Consider the following 20,135-nt stretch of genomic DNA (forward strand, 5'->3'; position numbering starts at 1 on the left):
CATGATGGGCTTATCTGCTGAGTACCGAACCGTCGGAAGGCTCTTTGGTGTTGCATCACCAGCGGCTTGTGGAATTCTGCAGGAGTTCTGAGAAGAGGTATGGCTGATGCTACACCAAGATATCTTCATTCAGACGTCTCACTCAGGAGAACGTTGAGAAGAACGTTTTATAGCCTGTTCAGACAGGCGGCTTTTCTGCTTCAGCGATCAAATTCCGCTTTTTATTCCTTAAGAGGTGCATGTGCTAGAAAGAGACGGAGAAAAGTCGCTACAACGCGCTGTTGCGAGAAGTAGGCTGTAAATTCAGTTATGATATGGAGATGGATGTGCATTTTCACCATGTCTGCGGATTTAGGGAAAAATTTAATTAATTGAACAAATGGCTTTCAATAATATGATAAATTGTCCTTTTGTCCTGCGGAAAGGCAATCATATACATATAAGTGGAAATATATCAGAAATTTCCCCAACGCCCCACGCCCGATCATTTTCAATTTTTCAGGATCCATGTGTTTTGGGGTCCTGGTTACGAATAAATAGGTCAAAGTTTGCGATAAGACCGATTTCTTGGAAAATAACGGTAAACACAGTTTTTTTTTTGTTTTTGGCAAGTTCTGACAAAATATAACCTTTATAAAAAAACACATCCAAACGAAAGTTCAAAGTCTAATTGAAATACAATTTGTTTGCTTTGTGACTATTTCGGTATAGTTAATATTTAATGGTAGGTTGCTTTTTAACTGTCATTTACAAATGACGGGCCGGTTTGGAAACATCACCTAGATAGGGATGAGAAAACTATCTATCGATCAGTCATAATCGCGTTCGTAATAATTATCCAATTATTATCGGTTTCGAGAATGTTATCGATATGCATCATATATTGGCAGAAAAAAGTTTTTTCAACCAAAATCGTTCGATTTTTGTTTTCAAAACGTTTGCCTTCTGCGCTCCCGTTCCCATCGTTCATTTCTTCCTTAATACCTTTCTCCCTTCCTGCACCATAGATGTAAAAAAAACTCGAACATACACAAAAAAATACCAACATGTAATCATTTTTAACAAAGATCTACCAACTTCTGCTGACGGTGCCTATGTGAATTAGAGTTTCACGTTTACACCATTTACTCATCGTTCCCCCAAAAAATACTGCAATGTGAATAAGCTATCGGCGATCGACGAACGATGGTTTTTAAACACGGGGCTTTTTATTTTTAATTTTCTCGTCAAAATGCCAAGCATTTTCGACAACAATTTATTAATAATTAATATAATAATGTTTGCTTTTTTTCAGTTTTTTTTTTGCGTTTTTGGTGGTTTGCCGATTAGTTGTTCTTGTCGCTTAGAAGCTTCTACGAATTGAGAATTTGCTCTACTTATAAGAGGTGTTTCTGAGCTACAGCTCCGAACATCTAGGCTATCAACATGGGATTCAACGGGAAGGATGCAAAGCTTGGTAACCTATATTCTAGTTGTTCCTGTCGCAGTACGCAGAAAGGCGACCCGAACAACGCTATCAGCTCCTGGGATGACTTCGACGGCTCTTGTTTAATGCCATTTCCGCGGAGGTAAGCCTTCATATTTGATCTTGACCGATGGTTCCGTTAAGCGCCACTTGGAACGATGTTGAAGTACTGTCACTCCATCTTTTCCAAAAGGCTTGCTGAATAAACGTTGCTCGCTGCCAACAATCTAAGCGGTTGTAGTTTATTTTGGAAAGAACCGGCTCAGCAAACGCAGAGAGATGGCGCCCAATGAGAAAGTCTCCTGGAGTTAGGACACTAAGATTGTCAGGATTATCTGAAAATGGTGCAAGAGAACGGGAATTAATTATGGCAAAGTGCTTCCCATAAGCCTCCGAAATGAGGTTAGCGAGGAGGTATAAAACGCCTATCAACGCCCCGAGCAAGGCAATGTTCATAAACTTTCTTTTGGTGCAGCTGGCTTCCTAATAATTGCCGTAATGATTACAGCTCATTCTTGGCTCCTACAAAATTAGTCGCATTGTCAGTCCAAATGCAGCGTGGAGATCCTTGAGTGGAAACAAAACGCTTGAGAGAACTTAGAAAAACAGTAGTGGCTGTTGGGGATGCCAACTAAATGTCTTTTACATTGAGTTCTGAATTTAAACTGTTTTATTGTTTCAATTTTTGTTTCCAAGATTCTTATTCTTGTCTTATCTATGGCCTACGCAGAGACCGCATCTGTTTGCTTGAGCCGGAGACTGATCTTTTGTCCCCCGCCCAGGAGGTGCTTGGTGTGAGACACATCTTAAGCGATAATATTAGGCATATCAAGTGGCCTGTACTTACAGATTACAAGTGCTTAGAACTGCACCCATGTCTTTTTTTAAGTAACAGATCGTAAAATATGGCTCTATATCGATTAACATTACTTACCCAGAGCTCATAAAATCTTATACCTAATGATAATTTGTGTTCTTCTGCACAGTGGCAAAACAAATGAAGACGCTTTTATGGCCTTTTTATGAACTTCCGACTTATAGTAAAAGGGCCCACAATAATCAAAAATGCGGGAGCATGCTGAACGCGTTCTTTTGGCTGCTTGGCCATGATGTGCTTGACAAGAAATTATGTATTTTCGTAGTGCACGCGCAATAGTCTTTAGTCCACCAAACGGCCAAGCGAGCAACGATTGCGGGCCTGCATGATGCTGCCTTCGATGAAAGTAAGTGATAATACCGAATATTATTGGATGGTTTTTAGGAGGAATTATGGGGTGACGAACCTCAAAACTGAGTTTGGAGTTTCGAAGTCGACCGCCTAGACGAATTACTCCATGTTCATCTATCTATCAGAACCCAGGAGCAAACTGCATCTGACCAACACAAAGCAATTCAAAGAATAAACTAGTCCCTATCTGCAGATCAATACGCTGCGGCAAGAATGTGAGGGATCAGCTAGCTGAAAGTTCGATGGAATGTTCCACGATTCAATGGAAAATGAGTAACGGTTGTTGGTCAGTTATTCCAGCCGGAACCAATTCGCGTGCGCCCCTTTTCTAAAAATCACATTCAGCCTTAATCGTTACAGTTATGATTATTTAACAGCATTATAATTATTGTGGCGCCCAACGTGCAGGCTAAATCTTAATTTTAAATTAATAAATTAAAAAGTTAAACACAAAAAAAATAACAATCTTCTCTTTTAGCACAAGTTGAGACCCTTTTTATCAAGGAATTGCAGTGGGCGGGTTCAAATGTTGATTGGCCCAGGCACGGTTGCTGTATGGCTTGACCATTGGGCTGTTTATTTACTGTCTAGCCACGGTTGCTGAAAAAGTTAGCCGAAAAATTTTTAATTTCAGCTTTTGTTAATTTTAATTCAGACGCGTAGGAATACAGGTGAGAAGAGCTGTTCGCAGTCATCCACGGATGATACGGAGTAAAAATTAGCAAAAATCTATTCAATATTCTATTTTTTTTCGGAGATTAAAATTTAGTGCAATTAGACGCATAGTTTTTACGGGAGTTCAAATTATCAGTTATTATCCGGCCACGGATAATTGTTTTTATCGTGATCGATATCTCGCTTATATCAGTTATGATATCTCGCCTAACAGGTGAATAGGAGTACGGTGCATTTATTTTAGAAGAAATTACCGGTCCACTGGGACCAGAAATTGAGAAGGGCCAGGTGCAGAGTTGTTGTTTGTGTTGTGCTGCTTTTCGACAAAGCGAACGCAACAGTTGCGCGTGGATTTCACAGATTTTGGCTTAACGCGAGCAGCAGATAATATTTTTTCCTCTCTCTTTTATGCATGCATTCCGAGACAATACTGATAAAGCTTTTACTGGGAGAGCTACTTGGTTGGGTGGCAGACAATTAATATTGTTTTATTTACCTTTATTTTTGCACACACATTTTTAAGCTTGTTAACAATTTATTTTATTATTATAGCTTAATTTACGTTTTTTTTACTTTGCAATCATTTAATCATTTAATAAATACAATTCTCGACGCTGAGATCCAAATAACCCAATCCCAAGACTTATTTAGGGAAATTTTCTTATAAATTTTAGGAACCTGCTACTTAAAAAGAGACGATCAGCTGTTTTTGACTGAGGTCGTTGACCGCTGGGTAAAAGGTAAAGTAAAGAGAAAGTAAACAAAAACCCAAGACCCAGTCCATTTACTACCACAAGAAATGAAAATTTCTGAAATTGTGTCTGAATCGCATGACCTAACGACACAGCAAAGCTTTCGCATTCGATAGATGTTGGTGATTCAAAGCCAATCAATCAACGCCATTTTTCGGTCTCGCCTGCCGTAGAAAAAATTTTGTATGCTGAGGTCGATCGAATGTTAAAGTTGGGGGTAATAGAGGAATCGGATAGCGCGTGGTCGTCGCCAGTTGTTTTGGTCCAAAAGCCTTGCAAAGTTCGGCTGTGTTTGGATAGTCAAAAAGTGAATGCCGTCACTAGGTAGGATGCCTATCCACTGCCACAAAAAGTAGGAGTTTTGAGCCGCCTTCCCAAGGCTGAGTTTATCTCTAGTTTAGATCTTAAATACGCATACTGGCAGATACCGAGTTTACCATTCCAGAGAAGCCTCTCTATTAATATAAAGTAATGCCATTTGGCCTCTCAAACGCGTCCCAAACGATGACACAAATGATGGATAAAGTTATCCCAGCCGAGCTGCGGAATGAAGTTTTCGTTTACCTTGACGATTTGTTGATGGTTTCCGATTGTTTTTAAAGGTTTTAGAAGTTGTGGCAGGGCATGTGAAATCTGATGGATTAACGCTCAATTTGGAAAAAAGCTAGGCGATCCATAAAATACCTGGGCCGCATAGTGGAAAACGGGGTAATTCAGACACATCCGGAGAAAATCTCCGCGATGAAAGACTTTCCGTTGCCCAAATCATTAAAGAGCCTTAGAAGATTTTTGGGAATGGTCGGGTGGTATCAAAAATAAGGGAAAATTTCGCACCTTTAACCGACTTGTTGAAGCCAAATCAAAAGTTTGCAATGACAACAGAAGGAGAGAGAGCTTTTGAGTGCTTAAAGCAGAAGTTATGTTCGGCTCCAGTATTGCGGAGTACGGATTTCACGAAGCCTTTCTTTGTGCATTGTGACGCTAGCACGACAGGCGATGGTTCTAGTTCTAGTCCAAAAAACTTCAGAAGGAGATGAATACCCCATAGCCTTTGTGTCCAAAAAATTGATAAAGTCACAGGCAAATTTCTCAGTGACCGAGCAAGAACCTTTGGCTGTAATTGTAAGCATTTATAGGTTCAGGGCGTATATTGGAGGGCACAAATTTATTGTGATAGCAGATCATGCATCTTTGAAGAGGTTGATGTCACAGACTGATCTATATTACAGGTTGGCTCGCTGGGCGATAAAACTACAAAGGTTCGATTTTAAAATCGAACCCCGTACTGGCAAGTTGAATGTCGTGCCCGATGCTCTATCAAGAGTGAATGAGGATAGCATTGCCATATTGGATGCCAACCATGGACTTCTAATAGATCTGGATTCCCCAGAATTTAAGTCCACAAATTATACTGTGTTCAGGGAAGGTATAGAAGCTAGTCTAGACAAACTACCGGATTTAACCGGGAAGGTATAGAAGCTAGTCTAGATAAACTACCGGATTTAAGAGTGGTATACGGCCTGGTTTACAAAAAATGGATCATGATACTGGTGACTGACTTCATGATCAATTTAGTTAGAAATTTTGGATTCCGAAACCGCTAATAGAGAATGTTTTGCAGAGCATGCATGATCACCCAATGGCATCGCATGGAGGGATCCATAAAACCGTAGAACGCATATGAATTTTTATTGTTTTAGATCATTATTCAAAATTCGTGTTTTAAACGCAGTGAAAAAACAAACAGCTGAGGTTATAGCGAAAAATATGGAACGGGAACTATTTCATAACTTTGGGTGATTTCCGACAATGGTTCACAGTTCAAGTCAGAAATTTAAAATTGGGCACGCGATCCCAGCAGTATACACAGCTCAAGCAAATGCTTCGGAGAAGGTTAATCGATCAGTGGTAGCTGCAATTCGGTCCTATGTTAGGCCTGACCAAAAGAATTGAGACGAAGAGTTGAGCAGTATTTGCTGCGCCCTGAGAACTGCTGTTCATTCCGCGCTAGGAACGATTCCCTACTACATGGTATTCGGCCAGCACTTCGTAATTTCTGGTGCTACCTATAAGGGATGCTAGAGGATCGGACCGCTCTTGAAAAACAAGAGAAGATTCCTTGGAATTGGTGCGACGTCATGGACGTCATGAGGAAACAAAGCAAAAAGAATGAGCGGCTTTACAATTTGCGGGAAAAGGAAGTCTCTTACCGAGTTGGCCAAGAATTATAAACAAAGCAATTTCTAAGCGGGTTACAATGCGAAGTTGAGTCCGAATTCTTTAAGAGAAGGTGGGGAATTCTTGCTATGAATTGAAAGATTTGCAGGGGCTCTGTGTAAGAAGTTTTCACGCCAAAGATATAAAGCAATAACAGAATAGCCTCAAGCTTGGTTTTCATTAGTCTTGGGAGTCTGACCTCCAAGTCTGATCTTCTGCGGGGGGCAATTGTAACCCTTGAGGCCGAAAATACAAGATACTTTACTGACGCGACCTATGGGCGAGCAGACCTAGGTGGGAGTATCGGATAGCAGTCGCCATAGCTAAAGAGGGTGTCTAGGTTGCTGGTGAATTCGGGCGCTAAATACAACAGAGGCAAGTGTCACTGATCGGCTATGACCCGAAGAGAACTTAGGCGGCGGAGAAGGTTTCCGCCTGGTGGAGAGCGTTTGCCACAGTCTTTCCCATCTTAGTTCGTTTTTTTTAACCCAAGATCGTGAAATCGAAAAGTCAACGCGAGTGTAAAATTCGAAACTCATCAAACAATTTTAAATTTGCGGCTGTCAAGAGAAAGAAAGGGAGAAAAAAAAACTAAACATTGAAGGCGAAGAAATTTTGGTGAAAAACTCAGCGCCGAGTTACGCAGGGTAAAGTTTTTGGTGCGAGGTTTTGTTAACACGCTGGTGGTCTGCAAGCTGCATTTGGAGTCTGCCAGAGAGGCCTATTAAATTTAGACGAATGACCCTAAACCAGGCGGAGAAGAAGGAACCTAGCGAAAAGGCGCTCAGCATCTTTACAAACCGCAAATATTCCTAAGTTTACATCTACCTTTATTTCCCTATAAAAAAGGGAGATATATAAGACCTGGTAGTGAAACACCTTTAGGAAGAAAGAAGGTTAAGAGAGCCAAAATAGTATCAAGCTCTCCCGAAAATCTCAGTCGCGGCGAGTGGGCGAGAAGACGAAATAGGAGAACTTAGTTTGGGCGGCGAGTCCATGTGAAACGCGTGGAAAAGGGCAGGACTGGCGCAGATCTTGCTAAAAGCAGCAGATTCGGAAGTAATATCTTTTTGGTGAGATTATGTTTTAACAAAAAAAGTGAGGTTATGGTGTTGCAAGAAGGCCAGTAAGATAATTAAGCCCTCCAATTTGTTTTTTTTTTTTAGTTTTTTTTGGCGTGCAAATCTTTAATATCATTTGTGGTGGCCCCTTCAATCTCTGAAGGTGAAAAAAAGGATAAATTCAATGCAAAAGAAAAATTGTCATAGAAGTCTGCCCACAGTGGGATGAGACCCGAGAAAAATGGACCAGTGCATTAGTGAGTTGTGTAGTGTTTAAAATTCATTCCACCACAGCAGCCACATCGGGAATGCGCTTTCTTCGAGGGAGCTAGATTAGGGTGAGTTTTACATAATTCTTTATATCCAAACACATATTATGATCCGTCCCACAGTGCATTGCTAGGCACGAAAAAGCAAAGAAAAGAAAGAAGAGAACGGCAATTTTCAATGGAAGGATACATGAAATGCATACGAATATGAAAATTAATAAACGATTTCCTTTTTATTGCCACAATCGAATATTTTGTAGAGACCATAAAATTTGTAGATTTATCTAGTAAGCGCTTGCAATCCTTACTCATCATCTCACGTTACTTAGTTTTCGGATTGACATATATTTAAGTTGTTTTGCTGTTTACTTTGCGCTCTGTTTACCTAGTCCGAAATTTAATTTGCTTTTATATTTGTACTCAACGCTGTTTTATGTTTTATTTTATTATTGGGTGTACAAGTAGTAGAGAGAGAGCAACATGGGTCCTCATGACATCAGAGGGCAGAGCAGATCTCGGAACGTGCGTGGAGAGAGCCTTTGTTTTTTAGAGTGTACAATGAGATTCCCTCACGCAATTCTATTTTTTGTCGCAGCACGCAAAATCAGTGAACATTTTGATGGTAAAAGGCACTATTAGGAAAGCGGCAAAATCAACACCCCAAGCCGACGAGCCGGAGTCATTTCGCGTGCGCCTCTTTTCTAAAAATTACATCCAGCCTGAATCGTTACAAAATAAATAAACAAGTTATGGGCAATACCAACATATGTAACGTGGCCAATAATCAATAAATAATAATAATAAATAAATAGTAACAATTAAATCAATAATAATCATTAAATAAATGTTATGGACCTGTGTGGTCCTGCGTGAGTCGGGCTGCCCCAGCTAGCTCGATTTTCCAGGGCTGTGGCTCCCCTGCCCTCAGGGGACTCTCATGTCCTACGTTTCGCAACACTCTATGCTGCACTGTCATTTTTGAATTTAAATTTCAGTTAACAAAAAAACGAATATTAGTCTTTTTAAACCTATACACATATGGCAATTCTTTGGGTTCCTCCTGCTGAACTGGAGGTCACCTGCTCATCCCTTCCGACCAAGCAGACTGCCTTGAGCAACATACTTGCAGCTGCCCCAAATACATTTGTTTACCTTTATTTATTCCTTTTTCTTTTTTTTATTGCACCGTTATGTACCCCTTTTACTAACATCCCCCCCCTCACCATTAATTTATCTTTACTCCATGTTCATCTTTCTTATTTTCCTTTAATAATTCTTATTTACTAGTTTTTTACAACATATTAACCTTTTGTGGACCCCAGTGTACGTTCTCGGGCTTCCCAAAATTTATATACTTCTCGACCCTGACCTACCGTAAGAGCTCTTAAGGTTGTTTATTCTTTCTTTACCAGGGGGTAAAAAAAAATGTAATTGTATACGCAAAGAAAAACTGAATTTATATTACTCCGGGCGCAAATCCCCACGCTCACTTGGTTCACTCATGGATTTATATAAATAACAATATAAAAAAAATATACAAATAAACCAAACAATTTGACAATATTTAAATATAAATAATATGGGTATGAGACGTTATTATACGTTTATGTGTAGATTTAAGTATAATGCATGTAGACAGTATGTATTAAATAAGAAAAATATTTGAAGAAGATGTAGATATTATGGCCTATGTGTGAATAAAAAAAAATAACCAAAAAAAGATGTAAATAACCCTAATCATTAAATAAATAATCACACGAATTTACAACAAACACTACACGATAAAATAATTAATTATTCTAAAAATCTAATTCTAATATTGTTAATAATAAAAATAATCTGACTGAAGCCGACTGGCTCTTGTTGCCGCCTCTTGGTAAGCGTGCCGGTACTCCACGCCGTAATAATTTTCTCCAAAAAAATCTCTGGCCGACTTTCTTGTCCGGGCCTCACAAAAAAGAAAATCGCCAGGCCAACTTGGGTGACCTGGCTGATTTTTTAAACTGGTAACTGGGCCTGACCGGCTCTGGAATGAAAAGCCCATAAGCATGGCCTCACTCTCGAACACCGATCACTTACCAAGTTCCCAGTCCTGCTTTCCTTTGCTTCAAGTTTTTGTTGCCTGTGGACACTGGCGCGCTGCTGCAGCTTAATAAAAATTTTGTCGCACCAAGGTACCGGGATTATGTAATACGCACGTGCACCACAAAAGAAATTTTACTTTGGCGAGGGGAGCGCAGCAGCCTTGACCGTGACTTTCGTTATGGGCTCTCCTCTTCTCCTATCGCCTTCCCGAACTCCGGCTCTCGTGTTTCAAATTTGCCGGGTCAACGGCCGTTTAAAATTTGGGGTGACCATCCAAACAACTCAGTATTTTTCAGTATAAAATCACCCCTGCGCCGACCACACCAACCACACTGACAATGAACAACAATCCGAATACGAAAATCCAAAACAAGAGAATTGGCAGTGAAGAAATGGCCTTAATCCGTAATCTGGAGTCAGAACCACGGATTTGCAACCCGCAGGACACCTAGGAACTCTCCAAGCGCCCAAGCGTTGGTTAATCCAAACGGCATCACTACGAATTGGTACAACGGCCGTCCCGGCACTGTAAAGGCTGTGTACTTTCTATGGCTTTCTTCCAACTCTATTTGCCAAAATGCATGCTTTAGGTCGACGCTCGTTATAAACCTGGTCGTATCAATGCGACTCAGTATGCCCTCTATATTTTGCTGCGGATATGCATCCTTTATAGTTGTCTCATTCAGCTTCCGGGCATCTAAGCAGAGTCGATTTTTACCAGGCTTTCTAACTAGGGTAATCGTATTGCTCTAGGCGCTATCGCTCTCTTCAATGACCCCTAAGCGCAACATTTCATCTACTTCCTCATATATAAGCTTTTGCACAGCAGGAGATACCGGATAATGGCGATCTTTTACCGGAACTGCCTCCTTTACCAGCTCAATAGTGTGCTTCATAACGGATGTTCTTCCCAATCCGTGCTCTTCAAAAGACAGAAATGATTCTTGAACTTCTTTCAACTGCGACCTTTGGTTGTCATTAAGATCGTGTGGCTCGGGATCTATCCTGTCCGGTACCTCTTGCATTAGATTGCTTTCCGTCGTGAGTTCATCGAGCCCGAATATTTCTGGTGCTATCCCAAATTCACGCCGATAATCGACTCCCAGATACAGCTCCTGTTCCAGAGAAGGACATAGAAAAATACTCATGTTGACATTGGTACCCTTATAGTTAACTGGAATTTGTATTTTTCCCAATATATTCTGGGCTGATCCACTTGCAGTTCGCACCTTTGCATGATAGGGTTGCCAAGGAATTCCCATTTTGTCCACTAACTCCTTGCAGCCTTTGCCCAACAAGCTTACGGATGCCCCAGAATCCAGTAGCCCACGAAATTCCATTCCTGCCATCTGCACCAATACATATGGGCGCGGATCTGTTCTGGCTTCCCTCCTTTATAACCGTAACTGGTCGTTGCACCTTCTGCCGTTCTTGCCGACGTTTCTTGAACCTTTCTCTAGCTTTCTTAACTCTTCTTGTTATTAATGTCATTCCCACCAGATGATTGTTATTAAATATGCGATCTCGAGCCTCCATATACCGGCGCAGGCGTTCCAGCAGTGACAACAATACCCTGTCAGGATTGGATGTTGTTTCCCTGACCGCAGCTTGCTTGCTGTCTTCCTGTTTTAGTGCTGCCTCCTCGGAATTTCCGCAGGCTTTCTCCCGGAACGCAGATTGCTTGCTACTCCCGCGTCCCGGAGACCGTTTCCCTGGATGCATTTGGGGCATCTTGGAGTAACTGTGTTTGCCAATCCACATTTTTAGCAGAACAGATTCCGTTGCTCCGCTTCGCACCCCTTAAAAACCATGACCCTTCTGCTGACAGTTCCAGGACACCATTGGCTTCCTCATGGACTCGACACCGATTGCTTCCACGGCTTCCTCTGAACCTCCTACAGCCTCCCTGTCCCCAAGCTCCAAATTCCGAATCTCGTCCACGTTTCCAACTCGTCCCTCATGAACGCAGCCTTCCGTAATTTGGAGCGAATGCTCGTTCCGCCTCTCTGCAGATGCTCTAGAGTATACACTCTGACGGGATACACCCACTGCTTGACCAGTTATACCAGGTTTCGCTTTGCAGTCTTGATGACCCAGTCATTGTCCACACTAAACCCAACCGAAGCCACCAGTCGCCGAATTGCCGTGAAATACTTGTCTAACGATTCGCCTTGCCTTTGCTTTCGATCGGCGATGTCCTGAATCCGGTCGTAGCTCCAAAGCAGTTTTGAGCTCGGACCAGTCCCTCGGCGGCTTTGTGCGGATCATTAGCCAGTACCACTCGGAGGTATCTTCAACCAGAAGGCGATGGAAATCTCTTAACAACTCTGGCCACAGCATGCCGTAGTGTTGTTGAAGGTGTTCTACCCGAAAGATAAAATCCTCGGCGCTCATGGTTCCTGTGTTGCCTGCAAATTGGAATCCAAATTTGTCGAAAGGAATATAGAATCTCGACCGGTTCGTTCCTCGCTGATCGGCATCCCCACCGGTGTGTTCCTTCTAGGTTCTTGGCCATACATCGCTGCTGGAGTTGCTCCCTGATACCTTGCAAAATTGCCCACCCCTTGGCTGATGTTTGCACCAGGCATGTTGGGTGCAAATCGGTTACTAATATTGCCTGGCAAATGTAGCAGCGATTGAGACACATTCGATATTCCATTCTGCCCAAGACTCGGAAATAAGTTCCTATTAGCTGGCTACACGTTGCCGCTAAGCGCCTGCCTCCTCCTGGTACTTTGGTCTCAGCCGCACTTCCGGCGCCTTCCTGCTGGCTTCTGTCCTCCTGAATGTTTTGCTGACCGGGCCGATTAATGACTGGCCCAATTCGGCTGTTCGCACTTCCGGCTGATGATGATGATGTTGGCGAATTTCCTTTTAACTTCAGTATTTTCATCAGTTCAGCGAATCCGGTCTGCATACATTGTTCGATTCGCACATCTACCAACTGTTGCATGTCGACTCTTAATTGCTCCTGGGACGTCATAATTAACAGCTCGATTTCCCTTTTGTCGCCTGAGCCTGAGTCGTATGCCGCCGCAACTTCCGCGCTATACTGCTCTTGTATTGGGTCCAACTGAATATGGGAGTAGGTTCCAAAAGGAGTAGAAGTGTTATCGAGATTTAACCCCCTAGGAATAACTCCCTTTTTTTGCGCGCTAAGACGGTTCCCATCCCCTGGCCTTCCATGCCCTTAATCTTGCTCTGAATTCTCGTTGTCACTCATTCTGGACAGGTGAGTACTTCCCATTGAATTTTGCATATATATTTAAAACTATTAACTGCTCCTACCTGAACCAAATGAACTATATTTTATTTATTAAAGGATTTCTTATCAATTTATTCAAGCAAATGGGAGAAAGGGGTTCCATTAGATTTAGGGTATACAGGGTGCATTATATTGGTAAACAAAAACAAACAATTATTGCCAAATGTATGAAGGTAGAGATCCCGAATTTTTTTCGTCGACTAGCTAAATTATCAACTTAATTGATAATTAATAGTCAAAGAAAAAAATAATCCCCAGACATTACCAATTCTTATTAATTTTCCTTTCCTTTAGATATTACCACTTCCACCGCCCGAAGCTACTTTCTCACTAATCATTGGAGCAAAGGACATCGGACTACAACTGAATCGCTACAAAAAGGATGTGATTTCGAATCCTATTTTGGACGCCGGTTGCTGGATGGGTAACTCTTGGAAGGGAAACAATCAGATTTAGCTTCTAATTTTCTTAGTTAAAGAATTTAAATCATCTCTAGACTAGACATATATATACAATTCAATATTATGTAATCTTAATTTTATATTATATTATATTATATTATATTATATTATATTATATTATATTATATTATATTATATTATATTATATTATATTATATTATATTATATTATATTATATTATATTATATTATATTATATTATATTATATTATATTATATTATATTATATTATATTATATTATATTATATTATATTATATTATATTATTATTATTATTTTATTATATTATTTATCTAACTCTGTCCAACGTCTGTCCGCCAAGCTATTACGCAAACTGTAACTCTTTTATTTCGCAGTGTCGAGTTGGCCATCCTCGCTTTCCCCGGTCGCAATAGGTCACCTTTTCGGAATGATCATGACCTAATCGCCGGCTTCTGCCATTGTCAATCAACTAGTTTCTAGCTTTTTCACAGATATATATTACAGTTGAGCACTTACTTTTAATATCACATCGATCGCAAATCTACTCCTGGCTTATGCCGAGCTGATGTCGTCGCTGCATGAAAGACCTAACCTAATAGATACTTTGGTCCTAGAGCCCTGTTTGATAACGAGCAGTCTCTTTACCGCTTTACTTTAAAGAGGGTCTCTTAGAGCTGACGTTTTTCCTAATTTTCTCCCAGTGGAGTCTACAGTGCTGCCTTTTCATATTGGGCGCCATCTGTTATGGACCTGTGTGGTCCTGCGTGAGTCGGGCTGCCCCAGCTAGCTCGATTTTCCAGGGCCGTGGTTCCCCTGCCCTCTCACACAACAACATAAAACGTTGGACTCTCATTTCTTACGTATCGCAACACTCTATGCTGCACCGTCATTTTTGAATTTAAATGTCAATTAATAAACAAACAAAAAAATACATAAATATAAGTCTTTTTAAACCTACACACATTTGGCAATTCTTTGGGTTCCTCCTGCTGAACTGGAGGTCACCTGCTCATCTTTCCCGACCATGCAGACTGCCTTGAGCAACATACTTGCAGCTGCCCCAAATACATTTGTTTACCTTAATTTATTCCTTTTTCTTTTTTTATTGCACCATTATGTACCACTTTTACTAATATCCCCCCCCTCACCATTAATTTATCTTTACTCCATGTTCATCTTTCTTATTTTCCTTTAATAATTCTTATTTACTAGTTTTTTACAACATATTACCCTTTTGTGGACCACAGTGTACGTTCTCGGGTTTCCCAAAATGTATATACTCCTCGACCCTGACCTACCGTAAGAGCTCTTATTCTTTCTTTACCAGGGGGTAAAAAAAATGTAATTGTATACGCAAAGAAAAACTGAATTTATATTACTCCGGGCCCAAATCCCCACGCTCACTTGGTTCACTCATGGATTTATATAAATAAAAATATAAAAAAATATATACAAATAAACCAAACAATTTGACAATATTTAAATATAAATAATATGGGTATGAGACGTTATTATACGTTTATGTGTAGATGTAAGTATAATGCATGTAGACAGTATGTATTCAAATGTAAATAAGAAAAATATTTGAAGAAGATGTAGATATTATGGCCTATGTGTGAATAAAAAAAAATAACCAGAAAAAGATGTAAATAACCCTAAACATTAAATAAATAATCACACGAATTTACAACAAACACTAAATGATAAAATAATTAATTATTCTAAAAATCTAATTCTAATATTGTTAATAATAAAAAAAAATCTGACTGAAGCCGACTGGCTCCCGTTGCCGCCTCTTGGTAAGCGTGCCGGTCCTCCACGCCGTAATAATTTTCTTCAAAAAATCTCTGGCCGTCTTTCTTGTCCGGGCCTCACAAAAAAGAAAATCGCCAGGCCAACTTGGGTGACCTGGCTGATTTTTTAAACTGGTAACTGGGCCTGATCGGCTCTGGAATGAAAAGCCCATAAGCATGGCCTCACTCTCGAACACCGATCACTTACCAAGTTTTTTCGCCGCTTCAGGCTTCCCAGTCCTGCTTCCCTTTGCTTTAAGTTTTTGTTGCCTGTGGACACTGGCGCGCTGCTGCAGCTCAAAAAAAAATTTTGTCGCACCAAGGTACCGGGATTATGTAATCCGCACGTGCACCACAAAAGAAACTTTACTTTGGCGAGGGGAGCGCAGCAGCCTTGACCGTGACTTTCGTTGTGGGCTCTCCTCTTCTCCTATCGCCTTCCCGAACTCCGGCTCTCTTGTTTCAAATTTTCCGGGTCAACGGCCGTTTAACATTTGGGGTGACCATACAAACAACTCAGTATTTTTCAGTATAAAATCACCCCTGCGCCGACATTCGATATGGCTATCGATAGCCCGGCCACAACATAAATAATAGCCTGATTCCATTGCCGCATTAGTGGACATTTTAAATGTGCCTGATTCCATTGGCGCATTAGCATTTAGCTAATGGTACTCCGACATGTGAGTGGCACGAACAGCTGATCTGGGTTTGTTTATTTTCGAATTTTGGCAATCCAAAAGAAATTAATTAAAATTAATGAACATGTGTGAGTTTACTAAACTCTGTAATGCTCAGCAGGACATCCATATGCGACCGAGGCATTTGCCAACTTGGACGACAAGGAAGAGAAGCTGATTGCCTTGTTATGTCGGGTTTGCAATGGAGGCCACCACAGTTTCTAAAACGGGCAAGAATACCCGTATATGTGGGAGTTATTTTATGCCAGAGATCCAGCAGTAATGCATTGTGGTACTGCAAGCAGAATTTGCAGCGTGCATTCTAGGTTTCAGTAATTTTTACACAAAATAGATTTTATATTCAAAAGACATCAAAAATTGCGCCAACCTTGCCTTTAGAAAACAGCTGTTGTAGTGGTGGCATACACAATATATCGTTAAACATCGGTATTTTCCCTAAAAACGTTCGAGGCGAATGGCTTTTAATCGCATTTAATAATCGCATTTATTTTAAATGCGGCATTTAGCCTTATGGGATTCCCTGTGTAAATAAATGCGCATTAGGCTAAATGCGTTTTAATGCGCCAATGGAATCAGGCTATAAGAAATATTGCCGGAAAATATATTAATGACCAATAAATACCTTAGGCTAAACAAATTCACACATTAATAATTAAGTCCTAACAAAAAAAACAAGTCCCTTAAATCTAATTTTGTTCCTCTATTTTTTTCAGCCTCACCAACGGGAGATAGAGCCGATCACCAGCCAGTCTTGCGTCTACAATTCCGTCCGAATTCGCACTGAAAAAGCCGATCGTCAACTGGACTTACTTTCACCCATGCTGAAAGCATAGGATTCCTTTTTGAATTTGAGTTTTTCACTCAAGTCGCGGTGATCGATCAGCGCGTGACAACGTCTCGGGCCATGACCACACATTTAAGTTTAAAACCGATATGATATGAAAACACAAATACTGAGAAAACCCAAGGATCTGCACAAAAACAACAACTACACTACACCGAAACCAAACATTCATTAATATTACATAAATAAAAATACATATATCCCTAATACTATATCACAGTTTTATCACAGTTTGTGGTTCAACCTTTCGTGCTTATTGCATGGACGACCTTGGATGCGAGTCCTTCGATTTTTGTCGAAAAGGATGTCACCACCAAATCACAGCTGAACCCTGTGATATGTGCCTCGGGAGCAATTGTCCTCCCTAACATTCATTAATATTACATAAATAAAAATAAATACATCCCTAATACTATATCACAGTTTTATCACAGTTTGTGGTTCAACCTTTCGTGCTTATTGCATGGACGACCTTGGATGCGAGTCCTTCGATTTTTGTCGAAAAGGATGTCACCACCAAATCACAGCTGAACCCTGTGATATGTGCCTCGGGAGCAATTGTCCTCCCTCTAGTGGACACGCCTCTCGTTCTCCCTTCAAAGCTTAAATGACTCCTCTCCACCAGTCCGCATCCATGGTACAATTGCATGTGAATTATGCAAGCCTCCGTTCGTGGGCTGGCGGGAGGCATAATATGCGAGACGCCGTCGACTCGGCTATCACATTTTTTTTTTTTAGTTAGTTTGGGCGCCATATTGTTACGGAACTGCATCTTTCCCGGAGGGCAGTGCCGGCTAGCCACGGAGTCCCAGGGCGGAGTACCCCCTATGCCCTCCAGTCCGAACAATCGATTCCGACTCATCAGACGTCTCAAGTCACTAACCTTCCAATTACCATCACTATCGCCAATCAAAACAAAACAAAGGTTTATTTACTTTAAAAAAGATTGACAATTGGACGAAATCGGTGGCTTTGGTATCATTGCCACGACGCACCCAAGGGTAATGTTGGATGCACACCCCATCTCCGGCAGACCGGAGTCTATTCCTGATGGATTATAATCGGCTCATCTCCCCGCCCAAGGTAACTCACCCAAACATTTCGGCAATTAATGACCCTACTATTTATTCAAGGCAGAATTGAACGTTTGGTCATGGTCGAAGCAGCAGCAAGAAAGAAGAGAATGCTAGCGGCGAGTACCAGCACGAGTCCGCACGGAACCAAATGGCCCGGAGGAAGCTCAGCTTTTGGCCAGAATTGGCCGGATGCAGTGCGTCGGTGGTCCCAGGGATGACGACGTAGTCAGCGCGGGTATTCGTTCCCGGACTCACCGAGGGAATCACCGTATAGGGCCGTCACTGAGGCAATTGCTGACGTTGATGCCGCTGTTGAAGTCTGCAGCTGATGTTGCTGCGGATCGCTGCTGACGGTCAGGTGCAGGCTCGGTAGCCCTCTACGGAGGACGTGGTCTTCACGACCAGGTTAGGTCCGCCATGTAAGTTTCTTCTGTTCACGAGTCTCTTAAATTTCCGGTGCCCTTTAGATAGGGTTCCCAGTGGGTTTAATATTTTTTAAAAATCACTGTTATTTATAAGTTTAAGACCAATAAATAACTACTCACTTTAACATATCTAAGCACAAATAACGAATTAAAGAACTCCTATTTTTTCTCCGACCGTTCGTCTACGACTTATTGCAGCTACTGAAGTAAAACCCTTAAGTAAACCCTGAAAAATATAACATACTGCCACAGCAGCTCACGCTTAAACCGAGCGCAATTTTTGTATCCTTGCAGAGGGTATTATAATTTCAGTCAGAAGTTTGGAAGGCAGTGAAGGAGACATTTCCGACCCTATAAAGTATATATATTCTTGATCAGCATCACTAGGAGAGTCGATCTACCCATGTCCGTCCGTCTGTCCGTTTGTTTCTACGCAAACTAGTCTCTCAGTTTTCAAGCTATCTGCAGGAATCTTTTCCAAAAGTTGTCTTCCTGTTGCAGTTGGTATACAAGTCAGATCGAGTAGGATCGCGTGACTATAGCATATAGCTCCCATAGGAACAATCAAGAAAAAAATGGAAAATGGAATGGTAAAATGAAAACAGGGATTACAGATAAAAATATTTTTTTTATAATCACGGGTCAGACCGGTTTTCTCGGTTCTTTTAATGTACCCGTAATTTAAGAACGCCTCCTGGCCATAGCATTAGTGTGTTTTAATAAAAAAAAATTGATTTAACGTCTCCTGTACAAATTAGCACTTGTTATGACACTAAGCAAAACTATGCAAGGAAGTGCTTTCCAGTGGTTGGCGCAAATTTGTTTCAACTGCATGAACCGGCCGCATTACCAGGAATTGTTCGTGCAACAATTTATCGGAATCGAAACTCTGGCTGCAACTTTGATGAACATTGTCAATGGCCGTCCGAATCCAGGGAGTCGCCTTGTGACGGGTCTTATGCCCAAATTGATAACGATTGAATTGGAAGAAATCATCGAATTCATTGTTTTTACAAACCTTTCTAACCTAGATTCTCGCCTTTCGAAATCGAGGTGTACGGCGCAAGCCTATATAAGGCGAAACGAAGTATGGGAAGCTAGGGCACTACGCTTCGGATTTCCCAAGGAAGCGTCATAATCTTCAAAAGGTATTGTGTGAATTGGTTGCCATAGAACTCATGGGTATTTTAAAACAATTTGGTGTGTCCATTCCAATTTGTTTTGATTCGGGAGCTGAACGTTCTTTTATAAAAAGCGTAGCAGCGAATTTACACCGGAAACATCTGTCTAGCTCAGTGGTCCTAAGGGGCATTGGCAGTGAACCTATAGGTAGTACAATACAGATCCTTTGTAATGTTAATATTAATGAACATTTTCTTAAAATATTGCTTTGTGTTATAATGAATAAGTTTCTTAATGTTGATATTTTAATTGGACGAGACTTTCTAATTGGTCGAGGTCAAGGCTTTGGATCTGTTATCACAGCAAAAAAGTCAAGATTTATTAATTAAAAATTGTACGATTTAATTTAAGAAAATCGTTTTAATTTTAAAGATTTAAATGAGTTAAAACAAGAGTGTTAAATTGAAATATTGGGAAATTATTCCAAACCGTTTACCGATGTCACTCCAACAACTAGAAGTCTATTTAATATACGACTTACTGATCCTCATAAATCTATTCGGGCGATTGCTCCTATTTTGTGACTTTCACAAACGGATTCGTTTTCACCCCGATACTATTTATTATTTATTATATTATAATATTATATTTTCGCGTACATTTTCCCAGCCAATTGTCTATCGGTGCGTCAGCTTATCGACTATCGGTTATTATC

At 40.8% G+C, this 20,135-nt stretch overlaps 1 long non-coding RNA gene across 2 annotated transcripts; it reads left to right on the plus strand.

Moving 5' to 3' along the window:
- The first annotated feature begins 17,275 nt into the window (after positions 1–17,275).
- On the plus strand, positions 17,276–18,427 carry LOC128265732 (uncharacterized). 2 transcript variants are annotated; one of them, XR_008268908.1, is made up of 2 exons: positions 17,276–17,880; positions 17,931–18,427. It is a non-coding gene; the product is annotated as an uncharacterized LOC128265732 (long non-coding RNA). The 2 variants fall into 2 exon arrangements; XR_008268907.1 differs by having other exon boundaries at positions 17,935–18,427.
- The last annotated feature ends 1,708 nt before the right edge of the window (positions 18,428–20,135 follow it).

Source organism: Drosophila gunungcola, unplaced genomic scaffold (assembly GCF_025200985.1).
Source record: "Drosophila gunungcola strain Sukarami unplaced genomic scaffold, Dgunungcola_SK_2 000149F, whole genome shotgun sequence".
NCBI lineage: Eukaryota > Metazoa > Arthropoda > Insecta > Diptera > Drosophilidae > Drosophila > Drosophila gunungcola.